Raw genomic sequence first — 17,419 nt, forward strand, 5'->3', positions numbered from 1 at the left:
GGTCAATGCCTGAGGATATGGGAATCATTGGAAAGCACTTCTTTTCTGCTCACAATTCACTAAACAATTTGGAGAGTGTGTCCCTCCCATCCTAGCTAAGGTTAAAAGAGCATCTATCTGGCTGGAGAGCGGTTAAGAGCACTGACTGCTTTTCCAGAGGACCTGAGTTCAAATCCCAGCAATCACATGGTGGCTCACAACCATCCGTAATGAGATCTGATGCCCTCTTCTGGTGTGTCCGAAGACAGCTACAATGTACTTACAAATAATAATATGTACATCGTTAAAAAAAAAAAAAAAAGAGCATCTATCCTACATAACCCTTACATAGGCATTGAGGAATAAGTTAGTTTAAGAGCTTGGGCTATAGAATTTTAAAGACACATTTCTCCCAACACCTGCTGGGTCCCTAGGAATTTAAGCCTTGTCTCCAACCTTCTCTCTTTTTGGACTCAATCCCTTTAACCAGCTATATCCTCAGCTATAGCACTTGTGGTCCTGAGAGTGAAAGACTTCACCCTAAGTCAAGGTTTTAACAGAGACTTAGCCACTCCACCTGGCTGTGTTGTTTTGCCTTGGTTAGAGAGATGGGGAGCAGCAGGCTGTCTCTACTCCTACAAAACAAAAGGTTCTGTTTTGTTTCCCCTCCGCGCCCCCCCTACCGCCCCCCCCACTGGGATGCCTCCATTTTACAATAGACACAGTCTTCAGCTCAGATTCCAGGGTGTTTGAGGAACTGTTCTTCAACCTGAACATTCTGGAACTTACACACCTATTTCATGTAGCCTCTCACCTTTAATATGCTGCTGGAATCTCAGACTTGGGGGAAGAATCCCTCCAGGCACCTGTACATAAGAATAAAATGATTTGGAAAAGATTTCCTCTTCTCTAACCCATGATTTACTTAGACCTGGTATGTTGCAGAGAAGCAATGAGATTAGAAAACAATGAGTAAATGCTTAGGGCCAAGTAGAAGGAATGACAAATGGCTTTAGAATTCATGGAATGAGGCCCACAGGTTACCACATCCATGTGAGTGAGCCTCAGTGTGGCATGGTGTGGACTCTGTGTCCTGAGGACTTCATGCTATTATGGAGTTCTGCTCTGCCCTCACATCCCTCTTAATATAAAAATTATATGAAACTCTAAGGGAGCTTTTAATCCTTCACTGGGCAATATCACTGGCACTCACAATACTAATGTTTGATCTCTTTCAGGCATTGCTGCTGGAGCAGATTAATGATTCAATCACCATCCTAGAGAAGAATTCCGTCACTTAGATTGTCAGCAATGACCACCACCCATAAAAAAACATTTGGATAAAAAAGTTAGTGAAGCTAGGTTGAGATATTGTTTACTATTGGCACTGAGGTGTTTGCTATCCTGATATATATATAATATATAGTAGATACACACACACACACACACACACACACACACACAGCAGCAATGCCTGAAAGAGATAAAGTATTAGTATTGTGAGTGCCAGTGACATACATACATATGCAGATAGATAGATAGATAGATAGATAGATAGATAGATAGATAGATAGATAGAGGATAGATAGATGGATGGATGGATGGATGGACCAACAGAGAGAGAGAGAGAGAGAGAGACAGACAGACAGACAGACAGACAGACAGAGTTTATGTGAATGAGGGTTGGAGCTTCATATGTGTATGTATAAGGTTTGTGTCTGTGGTGTGTTGGAACCGTGTTCCTTCCATCCAGCAACTCTGTGTGTGTGTGTGTGTGTGTGTGTGTGTGTGTGTAAGTTTTGTGTGAATGGGGACTGAAACATTATTCCTTTTACCCATCACCTATGTGTATATATGTGCATGTGTAAAGCTTGTCTGGGTGTGTTGGAACTTGCTCATCCACCTATTATGTGTATTTATGTATGTATGTGTGAAATGTTTGAAGCCTGCTTGCTGGAGCTTTGCTCTAACCAATCTATGTGTGAATGTGTATACATCTGTCTATAGGTCTGTATGCATATATGTAATGTATGTATACATTAGGGTCCTAGATGTTGGAATGGAAGTACCGAACAGAACCCCTGGAGTGGGAAGACAAGAGTGGCATTATTTCTTAGTGACCCACATGGGAGAAGCAGATTCAGCACCATGACATGTATGAGTGAAGATTCTCAAGAGCTGTTGACTGGGTAGGGTCGTAGTACATGCCTTTAATCTCAGCAGTCAGGAGGCAAAGACAGGCATATCTCTGTAAGTTCTAAGCCACCCTGGGTCTACATGCCAAGTTCCAGAACAGCTAGGGATGTTTCTCAGGAACTAAAAAGCAGGAGTATAACTTTAATTTTTTAAAAAACCTATTCTTGATGGTTTTTTAAATGCTTTACCCTTCCTTTTAGCCCATCACCTACCAGAGGTAGTGGGAAAGAAAGGACACAGGGGAAGTGGACCTGTTTAGAAATGGTTCTTTGGAGCAACTCCCATCTGCATTGTTTGGAAATTGGCAGTTCAGTTCATAGGTCAGCAGAGGCATGCTGTCAGCCTCCCTGAGTCAGCAGGAGGGACCCTGAGGTATGTCAGGAGAAGTTCTCTGCTGTGCTCAGGGAAGCAAAGATCAGTGAAGATGCCAAGACCTACAAGCATTGCACAGCTAGCTCTATAAGCAAACCAAGCTCAGCCTCCATCACTGTCTGTCGAGTCCTGTTTATAGCCTCCAAACATCACATGTCCTCCATGTGTCTTGCCTTAGTATGTGTGTCTGACTCAGCGGACATCCCTCTGCCACTTAGCCCAAGTCTCTAGAAGCAGCAAGAAACTGCGGCACACCACCAGAAGTTTTTTGGTGCATTTCTCTCTCTGGAATCCCAACAAGTACAGCTCAATTACACAATGTAAACCAGACTAACACATGCTTGTCTTTTCATGTGCTTGCTTTTGTGGGACATCCTTTGACCTGTATCTGCTTCAGCTAAATGTCTCTTCATGAGTGTGCCTTAGTCTTTCACCTGTGTCCAGGAAAACACTCCTTCATGTGTTTCCCCCAGCAAAACACCATCCAATACAACTGACTTTCCAAGGAACCCTTAAGTTTGCACTTCAGATGAGGCAAGGACTCTAACTTGAAAATAATATGACACATGCCTCATAAGGCAGCTAGACCAGACGGATTTCATGACTCCCTGCAACTGTCTGCACAGCATGCATATCAAAATCTGCCTTAGCCTGGAGAGACTACCCATTCCTTCTTAAAATTATTCAGGGTACTACCCTGGGATGCTGGCACATACCTCTAATCCCAGCATTTGGGAGACAGAGGCAGGCAGATCTCTGAGTTGAAGCCCATTCTGATCGATAAAGCGAGTTCGAGACTATCCATAGGTACCCATAGAAACCCTGGGTGTGGACAGTAACAGAGCCCTTCAGAAGTTTTAGTTGAATTTCTTGATTTCCATACAAAAGAATTAAGAAAATGGGTGGTCCTTTCTCATACCCCAGATATTTTAGTCAAGCAACTTGCTTTTGAAAACACTAAAACACTAGAGAAAACCTGTCTCAAAAACCAACCAATGAAACAAAGAAAAACAAACAAAGAACAGAAAAACAAAAACAAAAACAAAAGAAAGAAAACACTAATACATCCTCCAGGCAGGAAAGCAGGGAAGCTAACTGCAGATGTTCACTTCACCTGCTCCTGCAAATCAAATCCCTAGGTCTCATATCCAGTGTTGCTACAGAACACCTGCTGCAGCCTCTCCTTCTCCCCTGATCCCCAACTCCAATGGACCATATACTAATCTCCCTTCTCTAACTTGTTGCTTTGTTCCACACCCAACACAAGCTGGCATTCCCTGGGATGTTGTGGTAATTTCATACCCCAATAAGCCCACATAAAAAACACATAACCAGTTATTAATCTTATAAGCTATATGCCTAGATTAGGCAGATCTATCACTATACTAATTTATTCCCCAGCTATGAGATCCTTTACTACTTGTGGATTCTCTGGGCCATATGGTTCTGCTTCTCTTCCTTCTATCTCCTCTTCCTCTCTCCTCTGAGACCTCTCCTCCTAACTTTTCTTTCCCCTGTCCAGTCATCATTGGCTCTAGTCTTTGCTTGTCCAGTCAAACATACACATACACATACACACACACACACACACACACACACACACACACACACACACACACACACACACAGTCAAACACTCAATAAAGCACTCTACCATCTATCCTAACTTAGTTTACAATTCTACACCTGATTTATGTTCTGATTTTAGTGTGCATTACCATCTGAAAACTACCCTTTCAAGTCGATATCATATCTCTCAATACTAAACAACTTAAGTTTGCATATGAGACTATAACTAGTCTACAATCCTGTTAGAAATACAAGAATGAATTAAATACTACATACATGAGTATATAAGAAGCACAAAACATAGCTTCTAAAACTTAAACAGTTTGTAGAGACAGCTGACTACTTGGACAGCCCCTAATTTCTTATAACGCTATAGCATCTGTCTTCAGCCTTCTGGCCCAGAAGCATCTGTCAGACCTGGAAATGAAGCAGGAACCAGGACTAGCATACCTTGTCTTGGCAGAGCTTACCAGTTGACTATCCTACATCTGTTTGTCTGTTTTTGGACAGTATTTATTCTGCAGATGATAAAGGCAATTTCTTCCCATTGGCTACCTTGCCAAGCTAATCAACCTCTCTGGTAGGTAAAGATGCTCAATATCTTCTTTGAAACATGAAGGGGAGCTGTCAGGAGCTGACGTGTCTCATGGTCAAATGATCCTTAATAATGAAATACTATTCAAAGTCACATTCAGTGGATTTCTAATGTTTTTGAATACTACCTGTCTATGAAATTTATATCTGAACTGTTAAACCTTAACCACTCTTAGCCATTCTATTTGAATAAATTGAAAACACTTTATTATAACTGAATCAGAATCTAACAAAACCATGACTTTGCTATCTGGCCCTTAACTTGTGTTACTAGTCATCCTAAACAGTTTGTAATAACAGCTGTTAGAAGGACTGGGTCAAAGCCTTGTATTCTTAAATGAGTTGCATAGGCACAAATTGATATTATTACAAATTTTGTATCAATATACAGATTTATACCAATGAAAACCTTAATTCTATATCAACATGCAAGTTCTGTATCTACGTAAGAAATGATAACTTTAATTTTGCATCATTTATAAAGATTTCTATCAATGTATGATTATGGCTATACAGTGTTTTATTTAAGAGTAAATTTGATAACCTATCCCTATTTGTCTATTCTACTAATTTCTAAGATATTACTATATTCCTCCTTTTGTCTTCCACTCCCTTTTTCTTTACTTAAGAAAGAAGGATAGAGAAGAAGAAAGGAAAGGTAGAAATCCCTGAGTCTGAGCTCTCTAGTTTCCTCCCCATCCAAAGCTACACTTGCAAACTATCCCTTAAAGTTAAACATATCTGTAATTCATAAAATGACCAGAGCCATCCACTCCAACCTAAGGGTATGGGACAATGATCTTCTTTTGCTTGCTCCTGTTGTAATGCTAAATGCAGGCAGGCCCCCAAGACCTGGTTGTCCCAGAGATGAGAGAACCTGAATGTAGATCCAAGTGATATTTATGTGACCTTGCCTCCAAGTTATTTCTAAATTTTAAATAAAAGTGCATATAGTCAAAAGCTGAGCAGAATTGAGATAGGCATTTCCTGGTATTCCTGGCCTGGGGATGGGAGGAGGCCATGACAGAGGTATCTTAAAGTAATGGCCATGTGAGTTGGGTAATTAGAGTTAAGAGCAGCCCAGACAAAACTGTGGGCAATTATATAATGGAATTATTGGCTAAGAAATATGTATAATAGTGTAGAGGATAGCTTTCTGCCTAGCTCTTGTGCTAAATAAGGCTCATCATAAATATAAAGGTTGTATGCATCTTTTATCCAGGAACGAAATGGTCAGAGGATGGGTAGAAACCCTAGGTTGAAATCAAATATTTTCTAACACACAAAACCAGATATCAGCACCTAGAATTACAATCTTCCACCCTGGAGGGGTGTCAGTCTGGCATGGGGTTCTTCTTTCTTGTCAGTTCTTCTTGAGGCAGTGGAGGGGGAGAGTTCAGCGGTGGAGGGTAAGAGAAATGATGCTGGTCTTTGCTACTTTCTGGGTTCTTCTTTTCTCCACCTTTCTCCACCCTTTTCCCCACTCTTTGAAGCTTCTAACACTAGGATAGAGGGGAGAAAGGAAAGAAAGAGACCCGGAATCTAATTTCTTCTTCTTCTTTTTCTTCTTTTTCTTCTTTTTTTTTAAATATGGAACGCTTCACGAATTTTCGTGTCATCCTTGCACAGGGGCCATGCTAAACTTCTCTGTATCGTTCCAATTTTAGTATATGTGCTTCCGAAGTGAGCACCTAATTTCTTGAAGAAACAAGAAGAAACAATAACCAACTCATGTGAAAAAACAAATCCCAACAACAAACCAACCCTGCCCTTGCCTCCCAGGGTCCTGGTATTTATATACCCTCTGAAATTTTCCAGTTTTCCAAATATTGCACAACTGAAAAAGGTACCTGTCATTGACAAAATTATGCACCCTGCTATAGTAAGAGGCAAATCACAGTCAGCTGCTATGGACAATCTAAAGCAGCTCCATATCCTTGGATACTTGAGATTAAAATGACAACACATTCTTATAATATTTCTGTGTTTTTAAAAGAAATCCAATTGGGCAGTGGTGGCACATGCCTTTAATCCCAGCACTTGGGAGGCAGAGGCAGGTGGATTTCTGAGTTGGAGGCCAGCCTGGTCTACAGAGTGAGTTCCAGGACAGCCAGGGCTACACAGAGAAACCCTGTCTTGAAAAAAACAAAAAAACAAAACAACAACAACAAAAAAAAATCAAAATTCCAGAGTTCTCACTACAAAGAAATGCTGTAGTTAACTGGGGTTATAAACTAAATGTACCGAACAAATATTTACAGAATATTTCATCCAATCACAAAAGAATACACCTCCTTCTCTGCAGCTCAAGAAACTTTGTCTAAAATTGATCACATACTCAGAATCAAGGCAAGTCTTAGCAGATACAAGAAAGTTGAAACAATTCCCTGAATTCCACTATAGATTAAAGCAGGATACCAACAAAAACTCACAGAAATTGAACAACTTTCTACTGAATGAAAAATTCGGTCGGTCAAGACAGAAATTTAGAAAGAAGTCAATGACTTTCTAGGATCCACTGAAAATGAATGTACAACATATCCAGAAGTTTAGAAAGAAATCATTGACTTTTTAGGATCCAATGAAAATGAATACACATGTCCAAGCTTATGGGATACACTGAAAGCAGTTCCAAGAGTCAAGTTTATAGCAGTAAAAGCCTACATAAAAATTTTATGAAAGGTTTTATACTAACAGCTTAATAGCACACCTGAAAGCTTAAACCAAAAGAAGAAATCACACACAGGCAGAATAGATAACAAGAAATATTCAAATTGAGGGTTGAAATAATAATACAAACAAAGAATACAATACAATACAATACAAATAGCCGGGCATGTGGCACACGCCTTTAATCCCAGCACTTGGGAGGCAGAAGCAGGCAGATTTCTGAGTTCGAGGCCAGCCTGGTCTACAGAGTGAGTTCCAGGACAGCCAAGGAGACACAGAGACACCCTGTCTCGAAAAAACAAAAACAAAAAAACAAACACAAAACAAACAAATAATACAATACAAATAATCAAGGAAACAAAGAGAGTTTGTGAGTTTTAGTGATTTTTCTCAAAGAAGCAAACTCCCTCATAAAACTGGTCAGTCTACCCTGAAACAAGCAGAAAAACAAAAAATAAAATGTAAAAATAATAGAGACAAAAGCCTCAGAAAATGCGAAAGCATATCACTTTTAAGCTTCATTTGTTATTTTCACTTCAGGATGCTTCAGAGTTCAGAGGGGAAGTTTCTGTGTGTTGAAGAAACATATTTCAAGACACATAAAATGGCTTTTAGTTGAGCCAAGTGCCGCTCTTCTTTTATCACATATGATTACTAGATCCTCCTGAAAATTGCTTCTTCCAGGAAGCCTGAGGAGTCCAAGACCTCTGATAAAGTATTTGGTACAAAAGAGCCTGCTTGCTTTTTCCTTATTCCCACTGCAGCAGGGTGTAGGCAACTTTTTTGCAACCCACTTTTTAAGCACTCAACCTCTCCTCTAGCCCACCACCAGCAGAGGTGGTGGAGAGAAAAGTACTAGGATATGGGGAAGAGGCCCTGCTCAGTGATAGTTCTTTGGGAGTGAGCTTGATCTTCTCTGGCCGCAGTTTCAGTACAGTAGCAAACACAAAATACTGTTCAGCAGGGGATTTCACAGGTGAGAAAAGCAGGAGCATCGTGGAAACTATGTATTTTCTTATACTTTTAGATTGCTAATTAAGGACTTAGCTCCTTGTCTCTGTCCTGAGTCTTAGCAAAGTATGTGAGACAGAGAAACCTGTTCAGGTGTTGCCTGAGTCCTCTGTCCTTCTGAGTCTCCCTTGGGTGCAGTGGGTGAGAAGGCATGGACTTCAGACTCCTAAAGCAGGAGAGAATGGGCCAGCAAACTCATTTATTCTTGGGGAGCACCCATTCTGCAAGCCACCTGTGTTTAGTTGGCTCCAAGCAAGTATATCTTCCAAGTGGCAGTTCCCTATTGTCTGTCATTGTCTGCTTCACCAATCTCTAGGCACGCAAGCAGTGTGGCCCTCTTGTGGATGGAAGCTACCTCTGCAGCTGCAAGGCCCCCCTCACTGTTTATGAGGAAGTGGTCACAGCCTTGTCAGTGAGGCCTGCCATTTTTTCTACATTCAGGAACACTGGCCGAATGCCCCCCACCCCTTTTTAATATGGCAGTTCAGATTATCTTGAAAGACATGAATGTTTTTCCAGTTTGAAACTTGGTCATGTTGATGCACCTCCTCAGTGTGAAGCAAGAGCTCTGGAAATCCAGGTTAGTGGATTCAAGAGGAGAAACTGTGAATGATTTTTCTAAAAAATGTTGTCTGCAGCCTGCCATTACATATCAAATTTTCACGCAACCTACAACCAAGTTAGTAATGTGCTTTGAGATCTTTGTAATTATTCTGCTTATTTACAATGTATTCAACATGTTGAGAACTAATTGACCTTTAAAAAAAACAATGTATTCAGCCTTACTGTGCTTTGGTCTCCCTAACATAAGATTTGCTCTATATTTCCTTAATGATTCATTCCTAGCTCAGAGCAATATATTTGTGCAAAAGATATAGGGCCTAGAACTATGACTATTTGCTGGAAGTTGTGTCCTTGGGTGATATTCTGAGTCAATAGTGTCAGAGAAACAATTTTCCCTTCATGAGACCTCTGTAAAATCTTAAAACTTCCTCATTCCTTTCTCACACCATATTTGCTGTGCTGTTTCATAAATAGAGTAGACAGAATGGCCTTTGTTCAAGAGATCCACTAAAAGGTTTTGAGACAAACCAATCAGACTCACTCTTGGATGAATGAAACCAAGGGGTCAGCTTCCTTTTTTACCATCTGTGGTGTTCCCTGCAAGATGAGTTGGTAGAACAGTCAAGTCGTATGCTCTGGAGGGGTCTAGGAATTCGAGGTTCTGCCTTTCATGGAAGCATTTCTTCTGGCTTCCAGAAACAGCAGTTAGGTATGTTCCTTCTTCCATGTTGTATGTGTGTGTATGTACAGGGGAGGAGGGTATTAATCATTTTAAAAATATCGGAAGGAACTCACAAGTAGATTTGTATTTACATAAGCTTAAAATTATTTTTAATGCCAGGCAGTGGTGGGACATGCCTTTAGTCCCAGCACTTGGGAGGCAGAGGCAGGCAGACTTCTGAGCTGGTGGCCAGCCTGGTCTACAGAGTGAGTTCCAGGGCATCAGGGCTATACAGAGAAATCCTGTCTTGAAAAATCAATCAATCAATATTTTTTAAAATTTTATCCCAAGACTGTCTAAGGATGTTTTGGATTTATGATGGTATAAGCACAGTACAGATTCAGGGGAAATACACTTTGATGTTGAATTTTAATGCTTTCCTTGCCTGGTATGTCCTCTTGGATTCTTCACAACTTCCTTATGATTCTTTAATGTGGAATCTGTGTTTGATATCACTTTGAAATATTTCAGCATCTGAGAATGACTGTGTTTAGTAGCTCTGTGAAAACTACTAGTTTGTGGAATTTTATTTTCCCTTCTTTTGCTTTTGATTGATCTTGAGGAAGAGAGAAGTTTGCAGACTGGTGTGGCCAGGTGTGGGGGGGCCTCACCTCCACTTGAGTGGATTTCCTTTTCATCAACAGTTACTCATACTACACATTTCTTCCTGCATCTGCTTTGTCAAATTGTGTTTTTCTAAGACTTATACATATCACCATATTAGGCTTGTTTTTGTCACTGGGACAAAATAACTTAGAGAAACTATTTAAAAGGAAGTAAGTTTTATTCTGGCTGACAGTTTTAGAGGTTCTGTCCGGGGTGAGGTATAGCATCATGACTGAAGGCTGAGGCAGAACAAAGTTGCTCATTTCCTGACGGTCAGGAAGGAGAAGCAAACACCAGAGACAGAATATACTCACCAAAGCCTGTCCCCAGTGAACTGCTTTCTCCAACCCTCCTCACTTCCTAATATGCCCTGTGGGCTCTGCGGTCATCAATTACTCATTGACAAAGTCAGGAGTTTCATGAATCAATCATAAAATCCCTAACCTGGCACCCAAGATTTCAGAAAGGAAATTTGGTGACATTTCATATCTAAGCTGTAACAGTGGGCTGGACTTATTTTCCTGTCTTCTGGTTTTTGTACTCCTGATGAGAAGTCTATGTTCCGGTTTGTTGTAATTCTCAGTGACTGGATGTCTCTTCTCTGGCTCTCTTGAGAAGCTCCCCTGTGTCTATTTGTTTTCATATTCACTCACTACGTCTTTGTATAATGTTTATCAACTTTCTATATAAATTACACCTACTCTGTAATCATAGTTTGAGAGTCTATTTGAGGGTATCTATCTCCAGACCAAAAAACCCCATCTCATTTGCTTCTACGGACAGTGGATTACTTAGTATGGTGAGAGCCTGAGGTGATTATAGCTTGCTTGGGGGGGTCTTCCCATTTCTGGCACTGCTAAGTTGCAGTCTTTCTGAGGTCTGAACTGGAAACATGACTATTTTCTAGATTTTTTGATGAAAGGAAATAGCTTATGTTATTTCCTTCCAGTCCCCTGGACTTTGTGGAGCTATGCATTCTTTTCAGCTGCCAATGTTCACTCTGGCATGTGCTTCTCAGGATCTGTGGTCTCATTGGCAGACATCTTCTAAAAAAAAATAAGATCCAATGGAGGACATACTCCTGAGCTTCCCAATTCTTGTACCTATTTCCTTAATATTTATTTTATTTTTGTCTGGCATCTCTTGTTACATACAGTGAGAAACCATACCCCAGTTTACTCAACTGTCGGAAGCAAGCATCACACTGTTAAACTGATGTGAGTGAATGAAGAACAGCTTTTCATGTGTAGGTATAGCTGTTTCCTAAACTTTCTACATGAGAATATACAGAATCTACCCAAGCTTGCTGACATCCTAGGTTAGTACACAGAGCTAGAGGTGTCCTCTTTAGAGGCTGGGTTAGCTGAGCTCTGTGGCTGGATGTTCTTGCCCAAATTTAAGAGAGAAGTTCCTCATGTGTAGCAATAATCCCAGAAAACATCTTCATCCAAAATCTGAAGTACAGGTTTTGTGGCTGTCAGGGTTAAGTTAGGGCTTAGGGATTAAGGGTTAGGGTTAAAGGTTAGGGGCTGGGAATAGGGGTTAAAGGTTAGAGGGTTAGAGGGTTAGGGGTAAGGGTTAAGATTTATGGTTAGGGTTAAAGTTACAGGGTTACGGGTTAGCTTTAGCGTTTAGGGTTAGGGTTAAAATGTCAGAAGGGTTAGGGTTCAGGTTAGGGTTAGGAGTTAATGGTAGGGGTTAGGGCTTTGGGTTTAGGGGTTAGTGGATAGGTTTTTGGGTTTAGGGGTTAGAAGCATAAGGGACCACACAGGTGGCCACAACTCACCAGTTTCCCACCCAGCCCCAGGGAGAACCTAACACAACAGCTCCCCATGCTCAGCAGGCTACTCTTCTGCGAATGTGGACAGTGAGTGTATACTAAGGACTTCCTGATTTTTGAGCTTGCCTGAAATCCCCTCTCATCACTTACCATCATCCTTCAGGGCACCTCTCACCCTTACCTTTCAATCCTATTCAGCCACAGGACTGAAACTGCAACATGGCACCCAGAACACCCCACCCATTCTGACTGGCAGGTCCATCTGGAGGCTTGCAGTCCAGGTCCAGCCCTTTTCCCAATCTGCAGAGATTTGCACTTCAGTACTACTTATGCCTATCCTCCAAATAGCCTGCCTGCCTGTCTTCTCACCCAGTCCTGGGAGAACCCTCTATTCAAGCTTCCTCTGCTCAGCTGCCTACGCCTCCCATGTGTATGTAGGGACCCTAGGCTCACCATGTCTCAAAGACTGCCTGAGCTCCCCTCACAACACCCAGCAGCAGCACTTAGAGCACACAACATGGAACCCTTCAAGCCTGCTCATTTACTGAGCTGAACCTGCAGCCTTGCACCTGGAAGATCCCGCCTCCTCCTCTAACTGGCAGGTCAGCCTGGAGACTCCTGGAGATTGTCCAGTGAGTCTAGAGTGACTCCATCACCTCTGCCACGGACTGTGCTTTCTTACGGGGTCCCTTGTTCTGCTGCATGATGGGTTCTGGCCAGGTGTGCACGGAATTCGGCTTTGACAAACAAACTCAACACGAGTATTGTAAGGTCTGAGTGTATTTCTTAAAAAACGACATGAGGCTTTTACAATCGTTGCAAAGGAGAGAAATGAAAAATCTGGCACGTCAATAGTTGAGGTACATCTTAGGCTATCTGAAACATGCTGGGTCTAAAGCAGCAGCTATCTCCTCTGAACTGGTGGTGCATCCCCTGGGCCCAAGCGCTCTGGGCCTGGGGACTGAGGATTGCATGCATCTGAGTTCTAGCCCATCTAAGTTCTAGTGCTAGTCCTGCATGCGAGTCCAAGTCCTTCTTCTTCTCCCATTCCTTCTCCTAGTATACAAAGTGAAAAGCAGGCTTGAATCTTGAGTCCTCAATGCTGAATCTTCAATGTTGAATGCTTGAATCTTCAATTTTGAATGCACAAATCTTGAATCTCAACTGGTGCTGCACCCCCCTCCCCCGGGCCCATGCGCTCTGGGCCGGGGGGGGGGGGGGGCTGCTAGTCTACCTAAGTTCTAGTTTTAGTCTGAATGCGATCAAGTCCAAATGCTGAAATGCTGACTCTCAAATGCTGAATGCAGACTGCCTGCTGCTGAATGCTCAATGTTGCAGACTGTCTCTCTCACACATACTCTCAGATTAAGGTCCCGCCCATTTTAGGTAAAATGCCCACTATGCTAATCTTTTGGGGAAGTAGAGACAGTCCCTTGCTAATTCCTAGAAGTGGTTCAGCTGTAGTGAGTGTACATGAGTGAGAATGAGGATTTTACTTGACCTGGTCCTGGGATAAGTCTCTCATTCTGTAAACTTTAATGCCATACCCACAATGCTGGAGGCAATTAGTTTGAATGGCTTAACACTCCAAGCCAGGGTTTGACTAGGACGTTGGAACATTGGTGAAGGTCAGAGAGTAACCTCCGAATTTTCTCTTACTAGCTGTGAAGAAATGATATCTTGGTGATCCCCTAGCACACAAGTACGAGAACATATCTGGGCTACCTCTGAATTTGGGGTGCCAGGCGACAATGTGGAGGCAGGAGACTGCCTTTCCTTGAAGTTTACGCCTCAAATACCGCCATCACGCCAAGTGTGCATGGCACACTTCCCTTAGGGTTAGAATGTGCTGAAGGGACACAGCATAGTGTTTCCTGGTCCATACTTCCAGTCCAGAGACAGACTCATTCTTTATCTACAGAGATTTGTATCTCAGTAGCACTCGTGACTGTCCTCCAATAGTTTACCCATTCGTCTTCCCAGCCCGCTTCCACTGGTCAGTCGCCTGCTCCTCCTCTTTGTGGGCAGTGGCCTGGAGACTTCCAGAGACTGCCCGAGCTCCCCTCTCAGCACTCAACATGCACTTCTTCTTCCTCCTGGAATCGAGGTAGACAGCTTTCATAGCCCATTACTCAACATACAGTGGCGTTATTAATCTGTCCCACAAGAAAAAGGGTGCCCAGAATATTAACAATTAAAGAGGGATTTTAGGAAACAAGAGTTTTGTTTTGTGCCTTCATGCTGGGTTCAGGTAAACTGCCGCTAGTTTTCAGCAGGTAAGTATGAGACAAGCATAGGAGAAAAGCAGAAAAGACATAACACTGTGGAGCACTATTGTTATCTGGCACATCTTCCCCAGTGGAACGGTGGAAAAACAAAAATGCATGCACACACACAGCTATATTATTAAGATTCTCTTGATGTACAGAACTGATAGAATGAGCTCTATATGCATGTTAAAAGTGAATTTATTTCGAATGTCTCACAGTCTAACAATGGCTGTCTACAAATGCAAAGTTGAAGAATCCATGTGTGGCTGCAAGTCTCAATCAGTCTTCAGTATATACCAGAGTTTCAAACAAGTAGGCTTTTTAATGGCAGTAAAGAATGAAGAAAGAAAGAAAGAAAGAAAGAAAGAAAGAAAGAAAGAAAGAAAGAAAGAAAGAAAGTAAGGAAGGAACAATGGACTGGCTAGCCAGAGGTAAGGTAAGGAGGCAAAGAGAAGGAGCTACCATCTTCAATATCCTTTATATATGTCGGCTGTGGCCTAGAGTAAAGGTGGATCTTAACACATCAAAAAATCCAGATTAAAGAAGGGTTTTCACATTTCAAAAGCTATATTTAAGGACCCCACCCCCCACATTACCTAAACTCTTTCAGCTTTAGTTAATTCCATCCACATGGATTGTCTACTAGGAATAGCCATCACATATAACAAGACGGAAGAATTGAGAAAGATTTTATCCACTGTGGCTGCTAAGAAGAGAATGGGAGTCATTTCCAAAGCAATGATTTCCTTCAGGAAAGGAAGCATTGGTATTCTACTGAGGGAGTCTGCATACATTCTCATCTAGGTTTTCCTACTCCTACACAAACTAGGTTAGCCATTGTTGGACTAGTTGGACCATAGCCTGTGAAATATTCTAATAAATCCACTTTCTACCTATATACATTCATCCTATCAGATCTGTTCATCTAGAGAACCTTTATTAATACAACTTGTGTATGAATATGTGTTTACCTTCCCACTGAGGAAGATGTGCTGGCTAACACCACTGCTCCACATGGTTTGTCATCTGGTTCCCGTTTGTCTCCCAGGGTTCTCATACCAGCTGAAAACTAGTTGTAGTTTACCTAAGCCCAGGATGAAGGACTCAACCCAAGTGAAATTAGAGTATTTGCGTGATTATCAGGGGCAGCTCTCTAGTGGATTCACTGACCCAAGGAACCAGAGAGTTCAGTAGTCCCAAGGAGGTCAGAGAAATCATTTTGGGATAGGAGAATAAGGAACAGAGGTAAGGAGAAAGAGTAAAATGTGGGTGTAGCTGCTGGACTGCTAAAGGTGGCACCTTAATGAGGGGCGTGAAAACGGGGTGACCCACTGAGTAACGCTGTCTTGGGTGGAGTTCCACAGAAAACAGGAGAAAAGGGAAAGTGTCCACAATGCATGGTAAGCAACATTCATCGTTAACGCTAGGGCTAGCCAAAAATTTTACCTTTTGGAGACTGTTGTTGCAGAAGGTGCATTCAAAAGGTTACTAGCTAGGTTGAAGGGATGTTGGCCAAAGCTGATGTCACCTAAGTGGGGCAGTGCAATGGGGCAGGGGGGTTCTAAACATGCCTTCTTCCACAGCCAAAAAGAACTACTCCAGCCCAGAGGAGTAGGATTTTCAAAACAGACATTAGAAAAATTTCTGTCTCAAAAAGATTCATGTTGTCCATGGTTTTCAGAAGAAAGAACTTTAAATAAGAAAACCATAGGGCATTGGGGGTGCACACCTTTAATCCCAGCACTTGGGAGGCAGAGGCATGCGGATTTCTGAGTTCGAGGCCAGCCTGGTCTACAGAGTGAGTTCCAGGACAGCCAGGGCTACACAGAGAAAACCTGTCTTGAAAAAACTAACTAACTAACTAATTAACTAACTAACTAAATAAATAAATACCTAAACCTGGAATAGAGTTGGAGAAGTTTTAGAAGCCACTCAGACAGATCACCTTCTGCCTTTGGTTGATTATAAAAGATGCTATTATTGATAATTATAAAGATAAAGAGACTTCGAAGGTGTTAGCTACTACCCAGGAACAGCTTGAGCAACTCCAGGAAGATTGCCTTTCAGAGAAGGCTTCTGAAGAAAGAGGCACTCTCAACTCTAAGTCACAGAAATACAGACCTAGCATGCCCTATAGTCCTAGGAGACAGAACTTGGAGGCACTAATGATGAATTAGATCCAGAAGAGGAAGTTGATTTAGAAGAAGAGGTTGTCAAATAGTATCAGTCATCTTGGAAACTCCAATACTTGTTATCAAGGAAACTTCTGGTGAATGGAGATTGTTCTAAGATCTAAGAAAGGTTAATGAAATCATGGTACCTATGGGAGCTTTACAACCTGGGCTCCATCTCCAGTGGCCATCCCTAAAGGATATTATAAAATAGTAGTAGATTTGAAAGATTGTTTCTTTACTATTCCTTTGCACCCTCAAGATTGTGAAAGATTTGCTTTTAGTGTCCCTTCTATTACTTTTTAAAAAGATTTATTTATTATTATATGTAAGTACACTGTAGCTTGTAGTGACCAACCAGCAGATCTACTCAGGTCATGGGCACCTTCGAACTGGAGGTTGGACCAGACCTGTGGGAATAAACGAGTCGAAAACAAAGGACAGAGAGACTCTAAGTAAATGTATCAAAGCGTCCATTACTTGGGGTGAAATGGGTTTATATATCCAGGCAGCAAAGTGAAACCACAATGTCCAAGCACAACACATGCATAACATAAATACGACAGCAGACACAGAGACACAGAGACATGGTTCTCAGTGGCATCACATCCCAGGCAGTCTGTTTACAGTGAGCAAGGACTTCAAACAAAAGTCTTAGGAGAAGTTAGTTCTTCAGGTTTCAGGAGGAGCTGCAGTGTTTGTGAGCTATTGTCTTGCACCACAGGTGGCAGGCTTCAGCCCAGGGCTGTCAGTCCACTTTTGCTTAGAATTCTGCAGCAACATTAGGGCAACTTTGGGGGAGAGACAACAGTAGCTGTCTTCAGACACACCAGAAGAAGGTGTCAGATCTCATTATGGATGGTTGTGAGCCACCATGTTGTTGCTTGGATTTGAACTCAGGACCTTCAGAAGAGCA

General features: G+C 41.9%; 1 protein-coding gene, 1 long non-coding RNA gene and 1 other non-coding gene across 6 annotated transcripts in view; 1 reads left to right on the forward strand and 2 right to left on the reverse strand.

Moving 5' to 3' along the window:
- Positions 1–17,419, forward strand: part of LOC116068856 (zinc finger protein 431-like) — a 193,800-nt gene that overhangs the window by 153,737 nt on the left and 22,644 nt on the right. For 2 of the 4 annotated variants that reach the window (XM_031338949.1, XM_031338951.1), the window contains exon 2: positions 1,218–1,327. The exons of the other annotated variants lie outside the window; for them this stretch is intronic. The gene's annotated coding sequence lies outside the window, so the exon portion shown is untranslated. The remainder of the gene's footprint in view (positions 1–1,217; positions 1,328–17,419) is intronic. 4 annotated transcript variants of the gene reach the window in all.
- LOC116071579 lies at positions 6,295–6,401 on the reverse strand. Its single transcript, XR_004110991.1, has one exon. It is a non-coding gene; the product is annotated as a U6 spliceosomal RNA (small nuclear RNA).
- LOC116068861 overlaps positions 13,773–17,419 on the reverse strand; it is a 37,664-nt gene continuing 34,017 nt past the window's right edge. The window contains exon 4 of the long non-coding RNA XR_004109707.1: positions 13,773–14,158. This is a non-coding gene — a long non-coding RNA (uncharacterized LOC116068861). The remainder of the gene's footprint in view (positions 14,159–17,419) is intronic.

Source organism: Mastomys coucha, unplaced genomic scaffold (genome assembly GCF_008632895.1).
Source record: "Mastomys coucha isolate ucsf_1 unplaced genomic scaffold, UCSF_Mcou_1 pScaffold22, whole genome shotgun sequence".
NCBI lineage: Eukaryota > Metazoa > Chordata > Mammalia > Rodentia > Muridae > Mastomys > Mastomys coucha.